Raw genomic sequence first — 14,916 nt, forward strand, 5'->3', positions numbered from 1 at the left:
TTGTATATATCACCTCTCTGTCCTGTTTATTGTTCCACTTAAGGCTGAAGAGTAGCGTACTATGCTGCTGACAGCCCGCCTGTATAGGTGTTTAAAATTACAATAAAGGAAAAAAAAACAAATTAATCGGTAATTTCAGAAGGAGCAATTTTATTTTTGATACTTTTCTAAATTTATTTATTTAGCAATTACCATTGAAAGAAATGTTTTACTATGATTGGTCATTGAAGTTAGCGCGGGATAATACTGCAACCTGATTTGCTGTTTGTAATATCAGCCGAACAGAAAAATGCAGGCTCGCGCCAGTCTATGCTGGGAACGAAGCCTTTGGTGTGATCTAAGTAAGTCGGGGCTGAGGGTTCGAACTAGTAACATCTCATTGAAAGCAGCTCCGACGAAAGTACTGTAAAATCGCGGAAAAATGCTAATTACGAGTTCGCGAAGTAGTACAGTGTGTGTGTGTGTGTGGTTTGAGGTTTTCGGGCGCTAAACAACGTGGTCATCAGCGCCCAAACGCATAGAAACAGGAACACATGCAGTGAAGGGACGAAGACGGACAGCGAACAAGGGGAACGGGTAAAAGACACAGACCTGACGCAGTTACAAATCCTCACATACAGAGGCAAAACAAGAGGAGAAGAAACGCACTAAAAAAGGAAAGGAAACACAAGGAAAAGAGAACAGCAATCGAAGTGAAACAAGTAGGTACTCGTGACTGGCGGACCTCTTACTTAAAGCCTGGGTGAGCCAGTCACCCAGCAGCACATTAAAATCCTCTCCCTAAAATCCGAGGCAACAAATTGGACAGGACACAAAACCGTAAGACCTTAACCACAGTCGTTGCGTCGTCTTGCAAAATAGAGGGCAAATCCGGTGGCAAGAAAACCACCGCCCTCTGGTCAGAGAATAAAGGACAGTCAAGTAAAATGTGGCGGACAGTAATCTGGACGCCACAAGCACTGCAGATTGGGGGGTCCTCCCGCCGGAGTAAAAAACCGTGCGTTAAGGGACTGTGCCCGATGCGGAGGCGAGTGAGGAGAACCTCAACCCGCCTGCATGACTGGTAGGACGTACGCCATAGCCACGTGGTGGCCTTGACCAAACGCAGCTTATTTTCACCGACTGCCAGCCACTCCTCTTCCCATTGACGCATAACACGAAAACGCAAAAGGGAGGTAACAGCATGGACGGGGACGGCACATTCAAAAACGTGAGGGAGGGAACATGCATCTTTGGCAGCCACGTCCGCCAGTTCGTTTCCCCTAATACGCACGTGCCCCGGAACCCAGCAGAAAGAAACCTCCTTCCCTGTCGTTGCAGGTGGAGTAGGGCATCATGGATGTTCTGGACGACCGTATCCGCTGGGTACAAGTGTTGCATGGTCTGAAGGGCACTCAGGGAGTCAGAACAGATGAGAAACTTAAGACTGGGAACACATCTCATCTGCTTCAATGCCCGCAAGATCGCAGACAATTCGGCATCAAAGATGATAAACGCCGCAGGAAGCCGTAACTTGACGACTCGATCAGGGAAAACAACAGCACAACCAACAGAGTCCCCCTGTTTAGAGCCATCCGTAAATACTGGTAATGGTCGGGATGCTGGTTTAAAATGTCGTAAAATAAGGAGGTAAAAACAAACGCAGGAGTGCAGCTCCTCCGGTACTCTGACAAGTCTAAAAGGACGCTGGGCCTCTGGAGCAACCAGGGAGGCAGGCGGATAAAATCCTGGCGTTGGGGTGCCACACGCTCCACACCAAGGGACTCAAGCAAGTGCTTGGCACGAATCCCAAATGGTCTTGTTGCCCTTGGACGACTGGAAAAGAGACGTTCCATAGGCGGTCGGGTAACAGTAGGGTACGCAGGGGAGGTAGGACAGGCAAGGAATTGACACACCCGTCGCACCATGGGGAGTTTCCGCCGGATGGCGAGCGGCGGTTCCCCTGCCTCAGCACACAGGCTGGGGATGGGACTGGTACGGAAGGCACCAGTAGCCAGCCTGATACCCTCATGGTGTACTGCGTCAAGAATCTTCAGATACGAAGGCCTCGCTGACCCATACACAGTGCATCCATAGTCAAGTAGTACAAAGTATATTTAAGTGAACAGTATAGTGGAAGTCGTGTGGAATTTCGGACGGAATATCAAAATTATTGCTTTTAACTGTTAGTTAAAACCGCGTGGCGTGTTGTGCGATCTAAGACTGGAACAGGTATTACGTGTAGAGCGAGCATTTTCATAACTAAACGATCCGGTGAACTCTATTAACTTCGGTAACGGGAGTAAATACCATAAACTGGCGACGTGTGTGATTGTAGTGTGCGTGTGAACTTTACATTGTGTTGCCACTTAGTTTGGACTTCGCAGTATTAACTGTGATCTTTATCGTAAGAATACACCTGAAAATTTACATTGCCAAGTTAAAACTTTTATTTCAGTACAATTCTCTATATGTTGCGACCTGCAATAGACAGTAGTGGTCTAGTATTTTCTACGACAGCTTTTAGCTAGACAAATGAACATTGCTGGACATTGGCAGGGCGGTACAAAAGTAACGTGCCGCGTCACAGGGTGGACAAAAAATGGAAACAACAACAACATAATACATTACAGAGTCTTAATGTGATGTATGAAACCCGTTGGCATTCAAAACAGCTTCCAGTCGTCTCGTGATGAATTGATACACATCCTGTATGGTTTTCCTTCCTGCAAAATAGTGGAAAATTCAGGTAACGATGATGCACGTGATTGGCAATGACGCACCCCTCTCTCCACAGTAGACCACAAAGCCTGAGTACTTTTGAGATCTGGTGACTGGTGGCCACTGAAAATGAGACAGTTCTTCCTTGTGCCCACGAAACCAGTCGTGGATGATGCGAGCTGTGTGAAAAAGTGCCCTGTAGTCTTGAAACACAGCATCGCCTTTGGGAAACAAAAGTTTTTCCATGGGAAGGACCTATTCGGCCAGATTGGTCACGTAATACTTGACAGTAATGCGACCCTTTAGAGTAACCATAGGCCGCCATTGAATACAATTATATTTTTTTAATAATCGGTCGTCTGACTGGTTTGATGCTACCCGCCACGAATTCCTCTCCTGTACCGACCTTTTCACCTCATAGTAGCAATTACTACATACGTCGTACATTATTTGATTGATATATTCCAATCTACCTCTTCCTCTATCGACTTTTTACAGCTCCTCTAGTACCATGGAAGTTATTCCCTGATGTCTGAACAGATGTTCTATCATTCTAATCCTCGTTGATTCTGCACAGATCTCCTCACTCCTTTCCATACAGTTCACCTAACTTTCACCATTTGTCTACAGCACCACATCTCAGATGCTTCGCTTTTCTTCTGTTCTTGTTTTCCCACAGTCCATATTTTACAATCGTACAGTGCTGTACTCCAAACGTACATTCTCAGAAATTTCTTCCTCAAATTAAGACCAATGTTTGACACTAGCAGACTTCTCTTGGCCAGGAATGTCCTTTTTGCCAGTGCTAGTATGCTTTTTATATCCTCCTTGCTCAGTCCGTCATGGGTTATTTTGCTGCCTAAGTAGCAGAATTCGTTCATGTCGCCTAATTCGTGATCCCCAATTCAGATGTTACGTTTCTCTCGTTACTTTCGCTTTTCTTCGATTTACTCGCCATCCCTATTCTATACTCAGTAGACTGTTCTTCCATTCAACTGATCCTGTAATTCTTCTTCACTTTCACTCAGGGTAGCAATGTCATCAGCCAACCGCATCATTGATATCCTTCCACTTTGCATTTGTATTCCACTCTTGAACCCTTCTTTTACTTCGGTTATTGCTTTTTCAATGTATAGTTTTAACAGTAGAAGCGAAAGGCTACGTCCCTGTCTTAGAACGTCTTTAATCCGGGCTCTTCGTTCTTGGTCTTTCAGTCTTAACATTCCCTCTTGGCTCTTGTACATAATGTATATTACCCGTCTTTCCCTATATCTTACAGTTCTTTATTTACGAATTTTTCTGACTCTCCCAGCCTTTTCCAACTATACCTCCTCCTCTTGTGCTTTTTGAACAGAATATTCGGTATTACAAGCTGAAATTTATTGCAGAACTCAGTTAATATTTCTCCTTTCTCATTCCTACTACAGAGCCCATATTTTCCGTAACCCTTTCTTCTAGTCCTTCCTCCCGTAAAACCGCGTTCCAATCCCCCACGACTATTGGATTTTCATCTCCCTTTACATACTGAATTACGCCTTCAGTATCCTCATATACTTTCTCCATCTCTTCATCTTCTGCTTGCAACGTCGGTATGTATGCCTGAACTATTGTATTGAACTGATTCTCTGTCCTTCCTGTTTTTAACAACCCTATCATTGAACTATTCACAGTAACTGACTCTCTGCCCATCCTACTCCCATTATACCATTTCCTCTTCGGTTGTTATTATCCTATACTCGTCTCACCAGAAATCCTTGTCTTCTTTCCATTTCACTTGACGGACGCTCACTGTATCTACACTGAGCCTCAGCATATCCCTTTTCAGATTTTCTAGCTTCCCTACCACGTTCTAACCTTTTCTCATGGCCGCCTCCCCCTTGGCAGTCCCCTCCGGAGATACGAATGAGGGACTAGTCCGGAACCTTTTGCCAAAGGAGAGAACTTCATGATACTTTTTCAGTTACAGGTCATATGTCCTGTGGATACACATTATGTGTCTTTAATTCAGTGGTTTCCATTGTCTTCTAGATCCTCATGCCGTTGATCATTGCTGATTCTTCCGCCTTTTAAGGGCAGCTACCACTCCAAGGGCATGAGAATGCCCTGAACCTCTGTCCGCTCCTCCACCCTCTTTGGCAAGACCATTGACAGAACGAGGGCCCCCAGACCAAGTGTGCATCACGACGTGGCTGCCTGAATCATCGTCCAATCCCCGACCATGTTACACTCTTCAGACATTACTTTGCCAAATGTTGGGAACATTGCGAAACGAAACTCATCTGACCAAATGACCTTCTTTCATTGCTACGTAGTCCAAATTTTATGGCTTCAGCACTACGTTTTCCCGCTACGGTCATTTGCATCACTGATGGGTGGTTTTGGAGTTACGTCTCGCCCTGTAATTCCCTAATTATGGAGCTCCCTTCACGTTGTTTTGGTGTTGGCAGTGTTGTCGACTGCGACATTTAGTTCCGCAGTGACGTTTGCAGCTTTTTATTTTCTCGTCATTATCCTCTTCACTGCCCGTCCGCCGCGAGCACTCAACACACTCTTTCGTCCGCGTTGTAACTTCGCTGATTATGTCTTTCCCGTTACCCTGTATGCGGTACAGCTCTCCGACCCGGTGCCTCTTGAAACACCAAACACCCCGGCTACCTTCGTTACGCAAGCACCCACCATACGAACACCAATAATTTGCCCACATTCGAATTCACTGTCTCCCACATAACGCGCTCGCAACTACACAGAACACTATTCTGACCATGACTCCAACTCGCAACGTGTTGGGAACGCTGCACGACCGCCGTTCGCCGCCAAATACAACAGCGCGTCCTGAAGTCTTGGCCAACATCTGAATTTATCTTCAAACACGCATTACTCGCTTTGTTTACGTATTTTTGTCCAACCCCTGCAGAATTCACATCGAATTTGCATTTGTATCAAACCTCATACGCTGCTTCGTACACTACTGGCCATTAAAATTGCTACACCAAGAAGAAATGCAGATGATGAACGGTTATTCATTGGACAAATATATTATACTAGAACTGACATGTGACTACATTTTCACGCAATTTGGGTGCATAGATCCTGAGAAATCAGTACCCAGAACAACCACCTCTGGCCGTAATAACGGCCCTGAAACGCCTGGGCATTGAGTCAAACAGAGCTTGGATGGCGTGTACAGGTACAGCTGCCCATGCAGCTTCAGCACGATACCACAGTTCATCTAGAGTAGTAACTGGCGTATTGTGTCGAGCCAGTTGCTCGGCCACCATTGACCAGACGTTTTCAGTTGGTGAGAGATCTGGAGAATGTGCTGGCCAGGGCAGCAGTCGAACATTTTCTGTATACAGAAAGGCCTGTACAGGATGCGCAACATGCGGTTGTGCATTATCCTGCTGAAATGTAGGCTTTCGCAGGGATCGAATGAAGGGTAGAGCCACGGGTCGTAACACATCTGAAATGGAATGTCCACTGTTCAAAAAGCCGTCAATGCGAACAAGACGTGACCGGGACGTGTAACCAATGGCACCCCATACCATCACGCCGGGTGATACGCCAGTATGGCAATCACGAATACACGCTTCCAATGTGCGTTCATCGCGATGTCGCCAAACACGGATGCGACCATCATGATGATGTAAACACAACATGCATTCATCCGAAAAAATGACGTTTTGCCATTCGTGCACGCGGGTTCGTCATTGAGTACACCATCACCGGCGTTCCTGTCTGTGATGCAGGGTCAAGGGTAACCGCAGCCATGGTGTCCGAGCCGATAGTCCATTCTGCTGCAAACATCGTCGAACTGTTCGTGCAGATCGTTGTTGTCCTGCAAACGTCCCCATCTGTTGACTCACGGATCGAGACGTGGCTGCACGATCCGTTACAGACATGCTAGTGATACGAGGCCGTTGGGATCCAGCACGGCGTTCCGTATTACCCTCTTGAACCCACCGATTCCATATTCTGCTAACAGTCATTGGATCTCGACCAACGCGAGCAGCAATGTCGCGATGCGATAAACCGCAGTCGCGATAGGCTACAATCCGACCTTTATCAAAGTCGGAAACGTGATGGTACGCATTTCTCCTCCTTACACGAGACATCACAACAACGTTTCACCAGGCAACGCCGGTCAACTGCTGTTTGTGTGTGAGAAATCGATTGGAAAGTTTCCTCATGTGAGCAGGTTGTAGGTGTCGCCACCGGCGCCAACCTTGTGTGAATGCTCTGAAAAGCTAATCATTTGCATATCGCAGCATCTTGTTCCTGTCGGTTAAATTTCGCGTCTGTAGCACGTCATCTTCGTGGTGTAGCAATTTTAATGGCCAGTAGTGTATTATTTTTGCTTGTTTCGACAGATAGTATCTAGTAAGGACTTTGTAACGTGGCACTGGTCTGCGAGCGCAAACAAACGAGAACGTAAGACACTCTTGAGAGCTGAGCAGGGTTGAGGGGGAACAAGCCCCGACTTGCAGTGCTCGTAGTCTACACCCTTTCTCAGTGCTCTCTAAAAGAAGAACTGACACACTGTCGTAGGTATCACCGACCCTTTCAATGTTGTCAGAAACGTACTCGAACCCCCTCCTCCGTGATGGACCAGAATTGGCCTCTTCACTGATTTCAAAATGCGATACGAAAACCACGATTAATTCACAATCCATAGCAAAGCGAATTACACAAAGCAGTCAGTAAAGGCTACTCTCCAATTGCTTCCTTAGGTTGGCAGTGTCGTAAACGCAATAGTTCAGGGCTGACATCTAGCCGTCATAGTTCAAAATAGTGTTCACTGAAACCCGCCAGCCGAAGTGGCCGTGCGGTTAAAGGCGCTGCAGTCTGGAACCGCAAGACCGCTACGGTCGCAGGTTCGAGTCCTGCCTCGAGCATGGATGTTTGTGATGTCCTTAGGTTAGTTAGGTTTAACTAGTTCTAAGTTCTAGGGGACTAATGACCTCAGCAGTTGAGTCCTATAGTACTCAGAGCCATTTTTTTTTTCACTGAAACCTGCCATGGTAAAGAGTCCGCATAATAATGCCTCAAGGATAAGGTACAAACCTAACTTGTGCAACACGTTTACCTCGCGATATCTGTTTAAAATTCTGCTGCCTGAAACAGACGCCTGTTATGATTTTATTGCTTCAGTAAGTTAAAAATGAGGTAATGGTGACGATATTTAACAAAATAACGTTAATACGATATAAGTAGTTTTTCAGGACTGGATCCCTCCTGTGTTTATAAATACGTAACGAATCAGCTGCAGCCCAGATAACCTCAGATTTGTCAGAGATAACGCAGGTGTCTATCTGACAGGAGTGTCTCACAGAAATGTGGAAGTATCTCAACTAAAAGATAACTCACATAAGCAAATATTATCTTTTGAAAACCGTTAAGACTTGATTTTCAGCAGGAATGTAGAAACATGTAGAAATGCCTTACCAAAAGTTACCATGAGGCTTTGGCAACAAAGGACAATGTCTACATATAAAACAGTTCTCCACTATCGAATACTGCCTTGACGTTCGCAACTAGAAGTTGCTCTCCTGGCTAAGGAACTGGCAACGCAAAAGAGAAATATAGAGATAATCAGATTACAAAGGAAAGAGAAATTCGTCTTCTTGGATACATTTTTAAAAAACTTCTCATGATAACTTATCCCTTTGACTTTTTTTTTCGATTGTAAAGTTGTCGCTCGTTCGGATTTCCCGGTGGAGACAGTGCAGACGAGGTTATTAACAAAAGGGCTTTCATTCAACGAACTTAGGCCCAGAATACTGGAAGTTTGATATTTGTAAGAACTCTTTCTACTTGGGCACGTTATCTGAAAAATGGAAAATGGCTAGTTGAAAAGATTCGGGAACACTCTAAAATCTTAACACAGAGATAGATAGGTGGACTTCAAATGGATTAGTGAAGCGAATTAAAAGAACTATAAGCGGCTTATAGCGTTAAAGGCGTGACTGAAATGAAGTTTACGCCTACCAGAATTGTAGAAGTTTTACATAAGCAAGCCGTAAGCTGATAGTGAGAAGGCAGGAGAGGGTATGCCAGTTCCTGCCAGCTGACGAATTTGTACGCGAAAAGGGATGAAAATTTGATAAGCTCGAATTGTTTGAACACCATAGTAAGCGAGAGCAACAATGTTACGTTTGTTGGAGAACATGGGATGTGGGAAGAACCTCATTTTAGTGAACAATATCTTTAAAAATCACTTTGAAATTAAAGAATTTCACATATGAAGTGGACAATATATTAATTAGACAAAGATTTAGAAACCAAATATTTGAAAAGCATACGCTCCACTAGTATGGATTCGGGTCGTAGTCTAGTAGAGACGGAAAGTAGACTAAAATAACTTTAAAAGTATTAAAACAAAAATATAATAATTACAAACGAAGAAATATTGAGACCTAATAGAAATTTTCTGAGGCAGTATCTAGTGAACTATGTGGAAGCATTGGTGTTGTGGTTATGAGGTATAAATGGAATTACATTTAAAAAGCAGTAATTAAAGCAGTGTAGGTAACCATAGATTCAGGAAAGGCAAAGCCAAAAAAAAAAAATGGACAGATCATAAGTACATTATCAAAACCGATTTGGGTTGAGATAACTGTCTTATCGTAAGGTCACTGATGAGGACGTCCGATGTCAGGTTACCTACTTTGGTGACATGTATTCAAGGACATCCCTCCCCCCCCCCCCCCTCCCAGGGAACCAGTGGAAATTGATAAAGGTCAAGCCGGCCGGAGTGGCCGCGCGGTTAAAGGCGCTACAGTCTGGAACCGCGCGACCGCTACGGTCGCAGGTTCGAATCCTGCCTCGGGCATGGATGTGTGTGATGTCCTTAGGTTAGTTAGGTTTAAGTAGTTCTAAGTTCTAGGGGACTTATGACCACAGCAGTTGAGTCCCATAGTGCTCAGAGCCATTTGAACCATTTTGATAAAGGTCACCCAGGGAACCCCCACCCCTCCCTTCCCCCTCTCCTACCATGAACCAATGAGGCTCAAACACCCCCTTTCTGTCTTCATGTTGTATAACTGGGACAGAAGTGGGTAGGTTCACACCGGAGCTGCACACCTCTGGAAGAATTTGTAAGCTGTACCTATTTGTTAATAACAGATTATGTCAAGTCGTGTCATCAAGGTCTGTTTGTTAATAACAAATTAATATTACCTCATTTACGGCACGGGCAGTGACCACTCCGTGGCAGATATTTAATTCCTTTATTCTTTCACAATTTTACATACTTTCTATCTTCCAATATTACATATTTATCCATATTTCCACCTTTTTTTCATATTTTCCCCGTTATTAAGTATTATTCACCTACTTTCGTATTTTTTTCTGTATTTACACAATTTTACGATTTTTTCCACATTTTTTTTCATATTTTATCCAATTACAAGAGGTCCCTCGTGCTCTTCTCGACAACACAATGCTCTCAGTTAGTCACAATGCAGCATGATCCCGAATTATCCATCATTGTTGTTGAAGCTCCCCATCTGATCTTCATCTTTTATAACTGGCGCTCATTCTGGAGCTGGGCAGCAAACGGAGAGGGTCAGCTTTGTGCATTTGTTAATAACAAATAACGTTACGTCATGTCACTCGAACTCTATTTGTTAATAACAGTGTAATATCACGTCATTTGAGGCACAAGTAGAGGCCACAGTCATGCAGATATGTAAGTACTCTCATTGTTCCACAATTTTCCGTATTATTCTACATTTCTCGCGAGTTCCAACCCGCCGCTCTCGACGTCACGTCACCTTGGCGTTGCGTCATGTCACAGCGTCACGCCACGACGTCGTGTAACAGTGTCACGTCGTGTCGCGACGTAGTGTCGTGTCGCGACGTCGCGTCAACGTCGCATCGCGTCGCGTCGTCACCGTTCTGCTCTCAGTCAGTCACAGTGCAGCCTGGGCCCGATCTATTTATCATTCGTAAGCCACCACTTTATTACTCGTGTGTGTAAGAAACGGACCAAGTGGATAGAAATAGTCACGACCGTAGGACATTTTCTAAGATTTGCTGTTTTACCATTTCCAACCAGAGCTACAGTATGTATAGGAAATACTAAAGCGTGATAAACCTTACCAAGTCACCACTGCGTTACTAGATTGTGTGAAATCGTAGCAAAATTCTGATCCGTCCAGCCAAGATACTGTGTGCACAGCACAGCACTACAAAATACGCACCCAGAAAGCTCACTAGTAAAAGGTATGTCGCCTGCAGGATAGCCCACCCCTCAAACTCCAACATGTGGTGTAGAGATGTGTACACTGCACACTGCCCCCCCCCCCCCCCAGCAAAGGCCGAGAACGATTATACTTTTAGGTGTAATCATCTCCGGCTTGGTTGCTGGCGGCAAACAATCGTTGAAGCTGCTATATCGATGCTGCTACATCAAGCGAGGGACCTCCGGCCCTCGGTAATGGCGACGATATGGATGACGATACATCGGTGGAAATATCAAAGAGTGCTTCAAACACATACCAGCATTTCCAGGAACTAGCCCCCCCCCTCCTCCACCAACCCCCAACCCTCTGCATTCGCCGGACATTGTATGTCAAATTATCCAGGTGACATGCTGGTAGCGTGCTGAACTCCTCCAGCGGCTGCGGTCACCACTCAATCCCTGGTCACGAAAGAGAGAGCTCCACGTCTCCCCAACAATACGCCAAACCACCCCTCAGGAATGGTAGAGAAATTGGCATTATTTGAACAGTTTGTCTGTGTAATCATCTCCGACGCGACCAGCCTGGTTATTGGCACTAAAGGCACCGCTACCAGATCATTCATTCAGCACAACCGACTAGTAGTAACTCACAATCAAGCCCGCCCGGCTAGCCGCGCGGTCTAACGCGCTGCTTCCGGAGCGGGAAGGAGTGCCGGTCTGCAGCACGAATCCGCCCGGCGGATTAGTGTCGAGGCCCAGTGTGTCAGCCAGCCTGTGGACGATTTTTAAGGCGGTTTTCCAAGTGCCTCGGCGAATGCGGTCTGGTTCCCGTTATTCGGCCTCAGTTACACTATGTCGCCAATTGCTGCATAAACACTCTCCATATACACGTACACCATAATTACTCTACCACGGAAATATTTGGGGTTACACTCGTCTGGTGTGAGACGTTTCCTGGGTGGGGGAGGGTGGGGGGGGCGGAGTTTCCACTGGCTGCCGAATCACACAATAACCCTGGGTTCGGTGCGGGGCGGCGGTGGGGTGGGTGGACTGCTTTGGCCTGTTGTGGGGTTGTGAACCACTGAGGGCTACGGCGGGACGAAGACTCTCCGACGTTTCTACGTCCCCAGTTCAATACACACAACTCACAGTCGCCTACACAGTCACCTGCGGAAATCTGTGGATGACTTTGCGGATAAACGTTGCTAACACTTTAAACGCCAACCACTACTTTCCCCTTCCTCCATTCTCACTGGACAAATCAGAATGAAGCCGTCAAGATCAGTGCTTATGGGCGGGTGACAGGGAAAAAGCACTCCCAAGTGGAATGAAGACATGATTATAATTGACATATCCAAACAAAATAAATCAGCCGCGCGGGATTAGCCGAGCGGTCTGAGGCGCTGCAGTCATGGACTGTGCGGCTGGTCCTGGTGGAGGTTCGAGTCCTCCCTCGGGCATGGGTGAGTGTGTTTGTCCTTAGGATAATTTAGGTTAAGTAGTGTGTAAGCTTAGGGACTGATGACCTTAGCAGTTAAGTCCCATAAGATTTCTCTCTCTCTCTCTCTCTCTCTCTCTCTCTCTCTCTCTCTCTCTCTCACACACACACACACACACACACACACACAGACACACACACACACAAAATAAATTCTGCAATATTATTAGTATATGCAATATTACTATAAATCTCTTACATTAATCGCCGGAAAATCTGAATATGGCCATCGCTGTTAATGTAATTTAGACTGATACAATTCCAAAGACACACCTTAGACCTATACAGTTAGCACACTACAGTATTTAAAACAATTATTGCTACGAAAACTTACCGGTGCGTTAATAATGAATGAGATCACACAGATGTGCTAACCCAAGACATTATTACTATTAACTTACCACAATACGATATTTAATCAAATAATTATTGCATATTATCAGTGTGTGGCGACGCTGTAAGAATCGTACATACAAACCTGGCGGCACGCTCACTCTGGACGAGATCTACCAGGGCTCCCAGGCAGAATAAAAAGGCAAGTCACTCCGGAAGTATTGGTGTGCAACGCAACTATAAGGCTCGCAAGCACATACGCAAATGATCCGAAGAGTATACTTCCTTACCGCACATCCAAATGAGATTGAGCAATGGCTACAGTGCACCAAAATATAAACTTGTGTATTTCGACATAACTGTTATCTAGAAGGGCGACAGAATGAAATTTAAAACGCTTGGCACCACATACGGTCGTCAAGCTACAGTCACTAAAACAATAAAATTTTTAAAAGGTTACATTACTAGTTTCGACGCACTGGGTAGGCATTTTCAAATGCAATCACTAACTTGGAAAACTGCGTTAACAATTGCAGCCAAACTTCTTTCAACTATTACGACAAATACACTAAAACCAGTAAACTGAGGAAAATGCAGCAGAAACGGACCACAATGACATCATGACAGTTTTTGGTTGATCGGTCATTTCACACCTTAATGCAGTGTAGATGAAAACTGCGTTGGGATGAAAGATATTATATACTCGTGCGTTACATCCTGCAGTGATGCAACGATCATTTTGCAAACAAAGGCTGACAAGTCGTAATCTTATAACGTGCAGCAAGCCCAAAACTAGAACACAGCACGCAAAGTGTTTTCCTGAAGAAATCTTACAAAGACGATGCACTCCCATTAGGGGCTCACACAAGACAAAAGGGGGAGGGGGGGGGGGGGGGAGGCGGAATCACCGACCTGTACGTACGTCCACTTACTGGTCGAGAATTCATTGTCCCATCGTACGCGAATCCCCATCGCACTGGCCAGAGGCCGCTTTGCTACCGTTAAATGAAAAGGTAGTTGAACAGTGTACATGCATTAGCGACAGCGTCTCTAATCGCCAGAAACACCTTGATAAGACTACCAGTATGTCACCTTCTTCTTTTTCCTTTGCCTGTGTCCCGTATCTACACAGGATCGACGTATTAATTATCGTAATTGGTATTGTTAATGGCAGTGGGTGGTCGGAAGCCCTTCGTATCGCCACACCATTACCTACCGGGACGGAATTTGTGTACTCCAAGTGGCCACGTGTTGTGTTATGTCTGTGAAACAGTGCGAAAGTTTTCTAATTGTTTGCGACTCGGTGTAACTGAGCTGGACATGGGTGCTAGCCCGGTGTTCACCTAATGGGAAGTGGGCATCCACCTAAAAACCGCGATTACGACGGCTGGCACACCGGGCGGATTCGATCCGGGGTCGACGCGCCGTCCCGAATCCCAAAAGGGACTTGCTAGCATGCGCGTCATTCTGGGCAGGCTGGGTGGGAAGAATGTCGCCAAAACTCCATGTTACCTTTAATTAAAATCGAAGTAGGTAATGAAAGACAAACTCATACTTAAAAGGTTATAAAGCAGTGATGACTGTGAGAAAACCGGAACGTAAGAAAATACAAGCATACGAGATGTGGTGCTACAAAGAATGATGAAAATTAGGTGGACAGATAAGGTAAGGAATGAGGAGGTTCTCCACGGAATCGGCGAGTAAAGGAGTATTTTCAAAACACTGACAAGAAGAAGAGACAAGATGATAGGACATCGGTTAAGACATCAGGGAATAACTTCCATAGTACTAGAGGAACTCAGACATCGGAATACATCCAGAAAATAATTGAGGACGTAGACTGCAAGTGCTAGCTGAGATGAAAAGGTTGGCTCAGGAGAGGAATTCGTGGCGGTCTGCATCAAAGCTCACAGGCCATCCGCGGCGGCCGAGCGGTTCTAGGCGCTTCAGTCCGGAACCGTGCGACTGTTACGGTCGCAGGTTCGAATCTTGCCTCGATCATGGATGTGTGTGAAGTCCTTAGGTTAGTTAGGTTTAAGTAGTTCTAAGTTCTAGGGGACTGATGACCTCAGATGTTACGTCCCATACTGCTCAGAGCCATTTGAACCATTTTGAAAGTTGGCAGAAGACGGCTGACTCAAAAGAAAGGCAAGCTTGTACCTTATAGGAAAGGTTCTGTAGCTTCTACGTCGAAGGGACTCCT

General features: G+C 45.5%; 1 protein-coding gene across 1 annotated transcript in view; it reads left to right on the forward strand.

Moving 5' to 3' along the window:
- The window catches only part of LOC124779529 (formin-like protein 14), a 189,695-nt gene that overhangs the window by 96,185 nt on the left and 78,594 nt on the right, over positions 1-14,916 (forward strand). The window lies entirely within an intron of this gene.

This window comes from Schistocerca piceifrons, chromosome 1 (assembly GCF_021461385.2).
Source record: "Schistocerca piceifrons isolate TAMUIC-IGC-003096 chromosome 1, iqSchPice1.1, whole genome shotgun sequence".
Taxonomy (NCBI): Eukaryota; Metazoa; Arthropoda; class Insecta; order Orthoptera; family Acrididae; genus Schistocerca; species Schistocerca piceifrons.